We start from the raw sequence: 13,058 nt of genomic DNA on the forward strand, positions 1-13,058 counted from the left end.
CATTGATAACAACATGCTGTGTTCTGTTTGCTAAAAGCTCTTCAATCCAGAGACAGTTGGTCTGATATTCCGTAGGCTCTTATTTTGTTTATCAGGCGACAGTGCGGAACTGTATCGAACACCTTCCGGAAGTCAAGGAAAATAGCATCCACCTGGGAGCCTGTGTCTAATATTTTCTGGGTTTCATGAACAAATAAAGCAAGTTGGGTCTCACACGATCGCTGTTTCCGGAATCCATGTTGATTCCTACAGAGTAGATTTTGGGTTTCCAAAAACGACATGATACTCGAGGAAAAAACATGTTCTAAAATTCTACAACAGATCGACGTCAGAGATAAAGGTCTATAGTTTTGCGCATCTGTTCGACGACCCTTCTTGACGACTGGGACTACCTGTGCTCTTTTCCAATCATTTGGAACCTTCCGTTCCTCTAGAGACTTGCGGTACACGGCTGTTGGAAGGGGGGCAAGTTCTTTCGCGTACTCTGTGTAGAATCGAATTGGTATCCCGTCAGGTCCAGTGGACTTTCCTCTGTTGAGTGATTCCAGTTGCTTTTCTATTCCTTGGACACTTATTTCGATGTCAGCCATTTTTTCGTTTGTGCGAGGACTTTGAGAAGGAACTGCAGTGCGGTCTTCCTCTGTGAAACAGCTTTGGAAAAAGGTGTTTAGTATTTCAGCTTTACGCGTGTCATCCTCTGTTTCAATGCCATCATCATCCCGGAGTGTCTGGATATGCTGTTTCGAGCCACTTACTGATTTAACGTAAGACCAGAACTTCCTAGGATTTTCTGTCAAGTCGGTACATAGGATTTTACTTTCGAATTCACTGAACGCTTCACGCATAGCCCTCCTTACGCTAACTTTGACATCGTTTAGCTTCTGTTTGTCTGAGAGGTTTTGGCTGCTTTTAAACTTGGAGTTAAGCTCTCTTTGCTTTCGCAGTAGTTTCCTAACTTTGTTGTTGAACCACGGTGGGTTTTTCCCGTCCCTCACAGTTTTACTCGGCACGTACCTGTCTAAAACGCATTTTACAATTGCCTTAAACTTTTTCCATAAACACTCAACATTGTCAGTGTCGGAACAGAAATTTTCGTTTTGATGTGTTAGGTAGTCTGAAATCTGCCTTCTATTACTCTTGCTAAACAGATAAACCTTCCTCCCTCTTTTTATATTCCTATTAACTTCCATATTCAGGGATGCTGCAACGGCCTTATGATCACTGATTCCCTGTTCTGCACTTACAGAGTCGAAAAGTTCGGGTCTGTTTGTTATCAGTAGGTCCAAGATGTTATCTCCACGAGTCGGTTCTCTGTTTAATTGCTCGAGGTAATTTTCGGATAGTGCACTCAGTGTAATGTCACTCGATACTCTGTCCCTACCACCCGTCCTAAACATCTTTGTGTCCCAGTCTATATCTGGTAAATTGAAATCTCCACCTAAGACTATAATATGCTGAGAAAATTTATGTGAAATGTATTCCAAATTTTCTCTCAGTTGTTCTGCCACTAATGCTGCTGAGTTGGGGGGTCACCCTTTACTAAGGATGGGGCCCCTCCACGCCCGCACCAACGTGGTGACCAACACAAAAGTTCTACTGTCACCTCCGTATGCATGTTAGTTTTGAATCAAGGCGTCACAGGATGCAGGCTGTGATGTTATCCATGCGTCTGGGTAAGGCTACTCATTAACATGGTCCATCAGGAGATAGTAGTGGTCGAAAGCGATCGAAGGGTAGCGGTTGTAAGAGCAGAGGAAAAAAAGTGCCAAGGCCAGCGCCAAGGGAAAAAAACCTCTGCGACAGTAGGACGGGAAGTAAGAGCAGTAGCGGTTTGCTAGCTGCGACAGAGCATGCAAGGTGAGGGGGGTTAGCGTGAGGTATCGTGCAACGTTACCTATGTACTGCGTGGTCGTTCGCTGGGTCAGTCCGGTGCCGCGGCTGGGCTCCCTCGTTGTCTCCTGGGCCGGCCGCAGTGGCTTACTCCCTGTAACACAAAAGTTCGGCGCGGCAGCGCGGCGACGCTTGCGCGATGAAGACTGCCCTGGCGGTTTTCTTCTTTGCACCTTTCACCTGCGGTGCTGCTGGGGCAACCGCTGGGACAGGCGCGCGAACGTCCTTCTGCGAGGTCGCAGGAGTGTTCGCAGGTACGACTGCACTGAGGCCTTGGGCGAAGACTGCACGCAGTTGCCTCAAGGCCTCTTCCTTCTCTGCAGCCACGGCGGCTGCGAAGGCAGCCCTCTCCACCGCCATTACGGCTTTGAGGGCTGCTGTGGCCTCCTTCACGGCGATGCCGAGCTCGAGGTCACATCTCTTCGCGGGAGGGCGAGCTGCGTCCTGGCGGCCCGTTTCCGAGCGGCCGTCCCCGCCCCTGGCAGGTGGATCTGCTGCTGCGCCGTCCCTCAGCTGCACCGGGCTGTTCTCCGCCCTACGCCGTTTCCGACGTCGTCTTCTCTTCTGCTGCTGCGTCGGTGCGGCCGCGGCCGCTTCGCCGCCCCCGGCACGGCTGCGGCTAGAGAAAGCCGCGCAACCGCGCCAGCTGGCGACGTGCGGGCCGCCACACCGGACACAAGTCGGCAGAGCGTTGCTGCCGCGGTCGCAGGCGCGGCTGTCGTGCTCACCTGAGCACTTGACGCACCGCGCCGCGTTGCGGCAGTACTTCGCAACATGGCCCTCGCCCTGGCACCTGAAGCACTGGGGCTGAGGATCCATGGCGGTCGGGAGAGCCTCCGTCGTAACCGGGAAGCCCAGTAACTTCCGCAAGTCGAAGATGTCGCTCCCGCCGTCGACCGTTTGCACGGTCACGGCATAGAGCGGCGCCCTCTTCCTGTTGGTCCGGTTGTGCAACCTTGCGGCTGCATTACCAAACCCGGCTCGCAGCAGCCCTTCCCGGACCGCTGCCTCGTCACAGCACCAAGGCAACCCCCTGAGGAGTGCCTTAGTCGTCTTCATCCTTCCTACGGAAGGTGCCTTCTCACGCGCCGGCGGCGCGTCGACGATGTGGTCGGCCACTGCGACCTTGATCGCCCTGTGGTCGGCCACGTTTGCGGCTCGAACGCAGATCAGCGAGTCTGTATCGACAGACTCGTAGACCACCTCGTTCCGAGCGCAATTCGTCATGGTGTCGAACAGCGCTGTCCACCCGCCTTTGCACTTGACGTACAAAGGGGGGACAGGCCGCGACTCGTCTTCACAGGAGTTCCTTGCACGGTCGGCAGACTCAGAGAGTCGCACAACCGAAGGACCCTTCGTAGCGGCAGGTTTCCTCTGCGCACCCTTCTTTCCCATGCTGCGAGGCGCGGAACACGACAATTTGCACGCGTTGTCAAAACAACGCACGACAATTTGCTCTCCGCAGCGCCCACAGCACAGAAAACGTCTTCACGAGCTCTCAGCGGCCGAGTAAGCGAAGCGCGCAACAGCAGCGATGCGCTCGCCTCGCCAGCTCAGGCCGCTCTAAGTTGGGGGGTCGGTAAAAGGAGCCAATTATTAACCTAGCTCGGTAGTTGAGTGTAACCTCCACCCATAATATTTCACAGGAACTATCCACTTCTACTTCACTACAGGATAAACTACTAGTAACAGCGACAAACACGCCACCACCGGTTGCATGCAATCTGTCCTTTCTAAACACCGTCTGTGCCTTTGTAAAAATTTCGGCTGAATTTATCTCTGGCTTCAGCCAGCTTTCTGTACCTATAACTTTTCAGCTTCGGTGCTTTCTATCAGCGCTTGAAGTTCCGGTACTTTACCAATGCAGCTTCTACAGTTTACAATTACAATACCGATTGCTGCTTGGTCCCCGCATGTCCTGACTTTGCCCCGCACCCTTTGAGGCTGTTGCCCTTTCTGTACTTGCCCGAGGCCATCTAACCTAAAAAACAGCCCAGCCCACGCCACACAACCCCTGCTACCCGTGTAGCCGCTTGCTGCGTGTAGTGGACTCCTGACCTATCCAGCGGAACCCGAAACCCCACCACCCTACGGCGCAAGTCAAGGAATCTGCAGCCCACACGGTCGCAGAACCGTCTCAGCCTCTGATTCAGATCCTCCACTCGGCTCTGTACCAAAGGTCTGCAGTCAGTCCTGTCGACGATGCTGCAGATGGTGAGCTCTGCTTTCATCCCGCTAGCGAGACTGGCAGTCTTCACCAAATCAGATAGCCGCCGGAAGCCAGAGAGTATTTCCTCCGATCCATAGCGAGACACATCATTGGTGCCGACATGAGCGACCACCTGCAGATGGGTGCGCCCTGTACCCTTCATGGCATCCAGAAGGACCCTCTCCACATCTGGAATGACTCCCTCCGGTATGCACACAGAGAGCACATTGGTTTTCTTCCCCTCTCTTGCTGCCAATTTAGGTTGAGTACTGTGTAAGCTTAGGGACTGATGACCTTGCCAGTTAAGTCCCATAAGATTTCACACTCATTTGAACATTTTTTGTCTTTCTGAAAGGTAAAGGTACCCGAAAGGCACTTGTGACGTTGCACTTTCGAACGAAAGCAACATTTAAGATAAATCAAGATACATCCATAGGAATTGTTGTCTTAGAAAAACACTTCGACTGTGCAAAATGTCGAAAGGCGTTTGAAATTCTCAGGCAAATAAGCGTAAGATGTAGGAAAAGACGGATATTATACAGATTCCACGACACAATTTATTCTAGGCGCTTCAGTCCGGAACCGCGCGACTGCTACGGTCGCAGGTTCGAATTCTGCCTCGGGCATGGATGTGTGTGATGTCCTTAGGTAGTTAGGGTTAAGTAGTTCTAAGTTATAGGGGACTGATGACCTCAGATGTTAAGTCCCATAGTGCTCAGAGCCATTTGAACCATTTTTGACAATTTAAAAAATCGGTACTCGTAGCTGTCTAAACACAAGGCAGCAGGTGATACAGTAATACCTACGATGGTCACACCAAAAGAAATGCACACTATTTTTGTAAAAATACAATTTTCATTCTGCATGTTCTAACAATACCACCACTTGCAAAGTAGGTTAGAAATCAGATTAGTAATGTTGCTCACGCAGCATATGTTCGCTTTATCGGGCAACAACAAAGTTATTGACTGTGGATGGTATCGTCAGAATGGAAATAATGAAGTCACTGTAAAAAAAGTCATTAATTTTGGCACTTATCTTGAATGGATTCCCGCGTAGATTTCGTCGGAGTTGTTATGGCTCATCTTGTTGATTCTAGGGTGATTCCACTTTGACTGCTAGAAGGTCCAGATCTGTATTTTAGCAATATTTGAAGACCTAACAAATGCGTTTTTCAGGAAATTCTTAATGATCAAACAATCCCAGATCAGAACAATGGTATGGTAGAAATAATTTTTGACTTGGTATTCACGATCCACATTTTTATTAAACTTCTTGCAAATTCACATATACTTCTTCTTAATTGTCACATAATCAAGAAAACGGTTTTGTATCAACCTTCATATACTTAATTTCCACTTTAACCAAACACAAGTCTTGACTGTTCTTTTGCAAAGCGAAATAACAACTTAACTTCTGCAAAGTGAAACAAAGACTGCTCTGTGCGCATTCGCGCCAAAACAGTTACAAGTAAGTCAAAGATTATGACAGTCTCACAGAAATGAATACACACAAGAACCATATCACTGTAATATATCGATACATCGGAGTACCTATACATTACTAAAACCAAATGTGAATATTGTCACAAAAATATGTCTGTTACTTCGCAGAAAAGTAGTACGATATTACTGGTATCGAGAACTGGGGTTGGAGTGCTGTAATGGTCATGTAAATAAAGAACCATTACAATGTGTGAAAGCCTTACAGTGTGTGGATGCATCCTTCCCGCTTGTTTTCAAACTTAGTTCAAACTGTTGCCGTGAGTGGCGCTGTCACAGCATGTCTTCAAGATGGCTGCTACACTTGACGATCGTCAGAACCAACGTGCTGTCATAGAATTCCTGTGCTGTGAAAACGAGACAGTGGGAAACATCCACAAGAGGTTGAAAAACGTGTATGGAGATGCTGCTGTCGCTCGCAGTACAGTTAGTCGGTGGGCAAGCAGGCTGCTTGATGAAAGCGGGCACGGCAATATTGAGGATTGTCCTCGCAGCGGCAGGCCTCGTAATGCACACACTCTAGACCATGTGCACAGAGCTAACGAATTGGTGACTGCTGACAGATGCATCACAGTGAACGAATTGTCACGCTACGTTGGGATAGGGGAAGGAAGTGTTGGCAGAAGACTGAAAATGTTGTCGTTAAAAAAGGTTTGTGCCAGGTGGGTTCCCAGGATGTTGACAGTGGCTCACAAAGAAACAAGAAAAACGGTGTGCAGCGAACTTTTCGAACAGTACGAGAATGATGGAAATGAATTTCTTGGAAGAAATGTGACAGGTGATGAAACATGGCTCCATCATTTTTCACCAGAGACGAAGATGCAATCAATGGAGTGGCATCATGCAAATTCACCCAAGAAAAAAAGAAATTCAAGACCACACCTTCTGCTGGAAAAGTTATGGCTAGAGTGTTTTTCGATTCCGAAGAACTCTTGCTTGTGGACATCATGCCAAGTGGAACCACCATAAATTCTGATGCATATGTGACGACTGTGAAGAATCTTCAAGCTCGACTGAGTCGTGTTCGACCACATCGGCAAAAGCAGGATGTTTTGGTGTTGCACGACAATGCACGGCCACCACATGTCAGTCAAAAAACCATGGAAGCGATCACAAAACTCTGATGGACAGCACTGAAACAACCGCCTTACAGTCCTGACCTGGCTCCATGTGACTGTCATTTCTTTGGGAAACTGAAAGACTCTCTTCGTGGAACAAGGTTTGAAGATGATGACTCCCTTGTGCACGCTGCCAAACAGTGGCTCCAACAGGTTGGTCCAGAATTTTGCCGTGCGGGTATACAGGCGCTGGTTCCAAGATGGCGTAAGGCCGTTGAGAGGGATGGAAATTATGTCGAGAAATGAAAATATTGTTACTGAAAGATGTATCTACACACTGTAAAACTTTCAAACATGTAGAATGAAAGATGGATTTAAAAAAAAAGTATTGTGCATTTCTTTTGGAGTGACCCTCGTAAAAGAAAAACTCTGTGTTTTTGTTAAACGAGGTGCCGGAAATTTACACTCATGTCCGAAAAAAAAACAGAACACCTTGAACAACTAGAGATAGGACGTTCATATTCACAGGACATGTATATTCGTACGTTCTGTAGAAATGAACCATGTCGACCAGCAGGTTCGAGGACAACATCGATATCGCGGCGTAAAACCACCTTCTGGTAAAATGTGCCTGCGGCTCTCGTTGTCGCTACAAACCGAAGGCAATGGATCAGTGTGATTTGAACTGACGTGCAGGATGCTTCGCAGACGTATGCTCGAACCGTACCGTCAAATCACGAGTTTGAAACTGGGTGCATTATTGGCATTAGAGAATGTGATGCATCTATCCGGGAAACTGCTGTTCATGTGCCACTTAGTGTTTCGGCAATGCACCGAGTGTGTGCGGAATGGTTCACGGAAGGTGGTGGCACACGACAAGATGGGTCATGTCGCAGCACCCAGACCATCCCCCCCCCCCCCCCTTTCCACCGAGAAGATCGACGCCTCATCCGAATGGCATAGCCGGATAGATCTGCGTCCTCCTCAGCTCTGGCGCAACTGTGGAACAGTGTAACATATTGTACACTATTGCTGGTGACAGTGCGTCGCCGTTTATAACGGCAAGGGTTATGTGCGCGTTTTCCACTTCTCCGCCTTCTTTTGACGAAGGTGCAGAAACATGCTAGATGGGAATGGTGTATGGAACGACGTCACTGGGGACAGGATTGACGTCAATGTTTTCGGACGAATGCAGTTTCTATTTGTTTGAAAATGATGACCACATTTTGGTTCGCCACAGACAGGGGGAACGGCATCACATTCACTGCTTTCGCACAAGACGTACAGCTCCAACTCAAGGCCTTATGGTGTTGGGTGCTATTACCACAAATTACAGACCGAGCGAGGTAGCGCAGTGGCTAGCACACTGGACTCGCATTCGGGAGGACGACGGTTCAATCCCGCGTCCGGCCATCCTAATTTAGGTTTTCCGTGATTTCCCTAAATCGTTCTAGGCAAATACCGGGATGGTTCCTTTGAAATGGCGCGGCCGACTTCCTTCCCTGTCCTTCTCTAATCCGATGAGACCGATGACTTCGCTGTATGGTCTCCTCCCCCAAAACAACCCCAACAAATTACAGTTGATGCGTGTCCAGGGCACTGTGATCAGTGTGTTCGATGTGAATGACATCCTGCGACCTGTAGCCATGCTGTATCTGCACAACATACCAGACGCCATTTTTCAGCAAGACAATGCACGACCACATTTTGCTGCATGAACACGTACCTTCTTGGTGCCTGTGCCTACTAGGCAACAGGACACAGGCTGAATCGAGATGCCTGAAATACTAATCATTGCTGCAGAACATACTAAGGCATATATCCTGTGAACATGAACGTCCTGTATCTCGTCGTTCAAGATGTTCTGTTTTTATTTCTGAACATGAGTGTAATTTGGAAAACCGCTGACAGGAGCTCCACTGAGCTTTGCCAGAGAGAGTATTTCGTTTGATAGAATTTTCAAAAATGGCTCTGAGCACAATGGGACTTAACTTCTAAGGTCATCAGTCCCCTAGAACTTAGAACTACTTAAACCTAACTAACCTAAGGACAGCACACACATCCATGCCCGAGGCAGGATTCAAACCTGCGACTGTTGCGGTCGTGCGGTTCCAGACTGTAGCGCCTTTAACCGCTTGGCCACCGCGGCCGGCTAGAATTTTCCCTTTGCCAGTTGGCAGGGACTGTGCAAAGAATTTTCCGTGGCAGGTTTGACATGACAGCACCAGTTGCCAACAGCACAGTGAACTGACAGAAGAAAATCGAGGAGGATGGTTGTTTGTGCGATGCAAAGCGTTCGGACCAATCGGGCATCCCTATTCTCGGTGTCTTAGAACTGTGGCTCTTACTACAATTTAATACAGACAGCAGGAATTTCATCTTTCAATAAGATTGCACCGCTCTACATTTCCACAATTGTATTCGATTTTACCTGAATAACAAATTGCTACCACGCTGAATAGTCCGTTATGTGGTTGCTGACCTGACGATAACGAATGGGCACTACAGTTGGAAGATTTGCAGCCTTCTAATTTTTTTTTCTGGTAGGCTTACATCAAAGACAGTGTTTCTGTTCAACCTCTGCCACAGAACATCGAAGTCTTGAGAGACCGCATTGCGGTAGTTGTTCTTATCTTCAGTTTAGAGATGCTGGCTCGGGTGTGGCCAGAAGTGGACTGCTGATTAAATGTGCAGTGCGACGAGGGATGGACAAGGAGAAGACCTGTTATTTTTTTTTTTTTAATGTTTATTGGACTTTATAATTACTCTTTACGCTATGTACAAGAACCAAGACGGAAAAATAAGAGTGATGACGAAGAGCGATATGACCGAATTAAAAAGGGTGTAAGACAGGGCGCTGTCTTTCGCCCCTGTTGTTCAGTCAATACATCTAACATGAAATGACGGCAATGGAAGAAAGGTTCTGGAGTGGGGTGAAAATTCTGGTTGACAATGTATCAATGATTCAAATGGTTCAAATGGCTCTAAGCACTATGGGATTTAACATCTGCGGTCATCAGTCCCCTTGACAGAGAACTACTTAAACCTAACTAACCTAAGAACATGAGACACATCCATGCCCGAGGCAGGATTCGAACCTGCGATCGTAGCAGGCGCGCGGTTCCGGACTGAAGTGCCTAGAACCGCGGGACCACAGCGGCCGGCGGCAATGTATCAATGACAAGTTTCGATGGTGGTATTGCAGTTCTTAGTGAACTTGAGGCAGAATTGAAGGATCTGTGAATGTAATGAAGAGTGAAATGAGCACACACTGTGGATTGAGAGTAAACTGAAGAATGACGAAAGTAATATACAGAATTGAGATAGCGATGAACTCCTAATTATGATCTCATCCGAACTACCGTTGCCTCTATGCTGGTGCTGAGGCAATCTGCCTCATTTTACTGTCATGTCCATCGTGTTCCTGTATCTCTCTCGCTCGCCCCCAATTACATGTTTCATTTCTTCACTTTGTAGGTATCCTCTGGTTACTTACGTGTATAATTTTCTAGATTGACCGAGAATTGTTCAACGGTCCAGTGATAACTACGTCGTTTCCAGACTCTTTTGCTATTTATTTCTATGCCGTTTTACCTTGTTGAGTCGTGTGAACTTCAGTGTTATTGTATTTGTGGTTCTTTATCAGAACGGTACATATTTAATTAAGACTGTGCTACCTCCTTCCGTCCTCAATCCTTACCCTATCATTACGCCTAACCTAGTCTATTGCCATTGTGAAGATAAAGTCGAATCACGCCTATGTAGGAGATGATGTCGATGATGCAGGCAGGGTCCGGACATGGACTAGAGCAGTGCGTGCTCGTTTTCATGCCACACATTTGGGAACGTGATTTCACCTTTTCACAGCAGGAAATATCTTTTGACATCAAGTAATTGCTTCCATGGTACATGCGAGAGTTGTAGAGGGTAAAAACTGCAGGGGAAGGCAGAGATTGAAATATGCTCGGCAAATAACTAAGGACGTTGTGTCCGAGTCCTATTGTGGAAGAAGGAAGATTAGGGTTTAATGTCCCGCCGACATCGAGGTCGTTAGAGACGCAGCATAAACTCGGAGTGTTTCAAGGTTCTAATGGTTCAAATGGCTCTGAGCACTATGCGACTTAACTTCTGAGGTCATCAGTCGCCTAGAACTTAGAAATAATTAAACCTAACTAACCTAAGGACATCACACACATCCATGCCCGAGGCAGGATTCGAACCTGCGGCCGCAGCGGTCGCTCGGTTCCAGACTGTAGCGCCTAGAACCGCACGGCCACTCCGGCCGGCACTGTTTCAAGGATGAGGAGGAAATCGACCGTTTCCTTTCCATAGAAACCATTCCAACATTTGCCTGCGTAATTTAGGGAAATCACGGAAAACCTAAATTTGGATTTCAACCTCGCGAATGCGATCCCAGTGTGCTCAAATGGTTCAAATGGCTCTGAGCACTATGGGACTTAACATCTGAGGTCATCAGTCCCATAGACTAAGAACTACTTAAACCTAACTAACCTAGGACATCACACACATCCATACTTGAGGCAGGATTCGAACCTGCGACCATAGCAGCAGCGCAGTTCCGGACTGAAGCGCCAAGAACCGCTTGGCCACAGCGGCCGGCCCAGTGCGCCTACCAATGTTACTGCGTAGCTTCTCAGCGAGACACCCGTCCATTATCCTGATCAGGGAACAAATGCAAAATCGTGAGCAAGGCTTTTTATTCTTGGAGCACTCTGTTAAGAGTTAGAGAACAGTTGGGATGCCAAGGTGCCTGAACGAACTTTATTAAGTTCCAGATGTGTTTTGTGGACAAAGATTCATTCACAGTCGTGGTAGATGAACTCTTAACCGAGGCTACATATAGGGGTGCTATCTGGTTTTAGAGAAGACGTTGCAATGGAACAGCAGAAAAACAACGTGCCTCATAGAAAAGTTTATTTTGGTGTTTACGCTGCCGAGAACACGAGAGATGATGCTCTACTATCGTATTCTTTTGTTACTGCCAGTTGTGCTGAGACGTGCTAAGGCGTGCTTGAAGAAATCCAGCAGCTGATTTAGAGCCATCGATTGGCGTTCAAGATGGTGGCGCAGAACAGTAACCTGCCATTCTCCTCAAGTAAGTCACTAATGTGCTAGCGCTCCGTGAGTGTGTCCTTTCGACGATAGTATATTAAACTCTCATGATTGCATGGTCGCGATTAGTATCGTTGCTCTGTAAGTGCTCAGATTTTTAGTGAGATTTTGCAAGTCGTGAATTACAATTAGTTACGTGCAAGAAAAGATTGGTTTTGGTGTGTGCTAATATGTGATATCTGCGTGGTAGAATACAGGCTCATGCGCTTAGTACCTTTAAATTTTCCGGTACAAAATTTTACGCCCTCTTCGTAGTTCTAAAAGAATTGTGTCTGAGGGTGTACATATTGGCATTAGTGAGATCGATATGATGCTCTCTGCCAGGCAGAAATGTGTTTGGGGAAGTGCTTTTACTGTTATTTATAGTATTATCAAGACACTGTGCCTCCGAGTAAATTCACTTCCTTTTAAGTGATTGTTCTGCTGTAACCGGCCTATTGCAAGAAATTCTTTCCCATTTAAAGCACTCGATATATCAATATCGCTCTTTTTTTCTTTTTCTTTTTTTCCGAGTCAGCGATCTTCTGACTAGTTCGATGCGGCCCGCCACAAGTTCCTCTCCTATACCAACCTTTTCGTACTAGAGTAGCACTTGTACCCTATATCCTCAATTAGTTACTGGATATATTCCAATCTCTGTTTTCCTCTACAGTTTTGAGCCTCTACAGCTCCCTCTAGTACCATGGAAGCTGTTCCCTGGCATCTTAACATATGTCCTGTCCTTTCAATTTCGCAGTGTTTTCCATACGTTCCTTTCTTTACCAATTATGAGAAGAACCTCCTTACTCCTTACCTTGTCAGCTCACCTAATTATCAACCCTGTTCTGTAGTACCACATCTCAGACGCTACGATTCTCTTCCGTACTGTTTGTCCCACAGTCCATAATTCACTACCATACAATACTGTACTCCAAAAGCACATGCTCAGAAACTAATTCCTCAAATTAAGGCCTGTGTTTGATACTAGCATACTTCTTTTGGCTAGGAATGCCTTCTTTGCTCGTTCTAGTATACGTTTTCTGTCTTTCTTGCTTCGTCAGTCATGGGTTATTTTGCTTCCAAGGTAATAGAATTCCTTAACTTCGTGTACTTTGTCATCACAGATTCGGATGTTAATTTTCTCGTTATTTTCGTTTCTGCTACTTCTCATGACTTTCATCTGTCTCCGGTTTATTCTCAATTCATATTCTGTACTCATTACTGTTAATTCTTTTCAACAGATCTTGTAAATCTACTTCACCTTCACTGTGGATAGCAATGTCAATT

The sequence above is a fragment of the Schistocerca americana genome, chromosome 8, assembly GCF_021461395.2.
Source record: "Schistocerca americana isolate TAMUIC-IGC-003095 chromosome 8, iqSchAmer2.1, whole genome shotgun sequence".
NCBI lineage: Eukaryota > Metazoa > Arthropoda > Insecta > Orthoptera > Acrididae > Schistocerca > Schistocerca americana.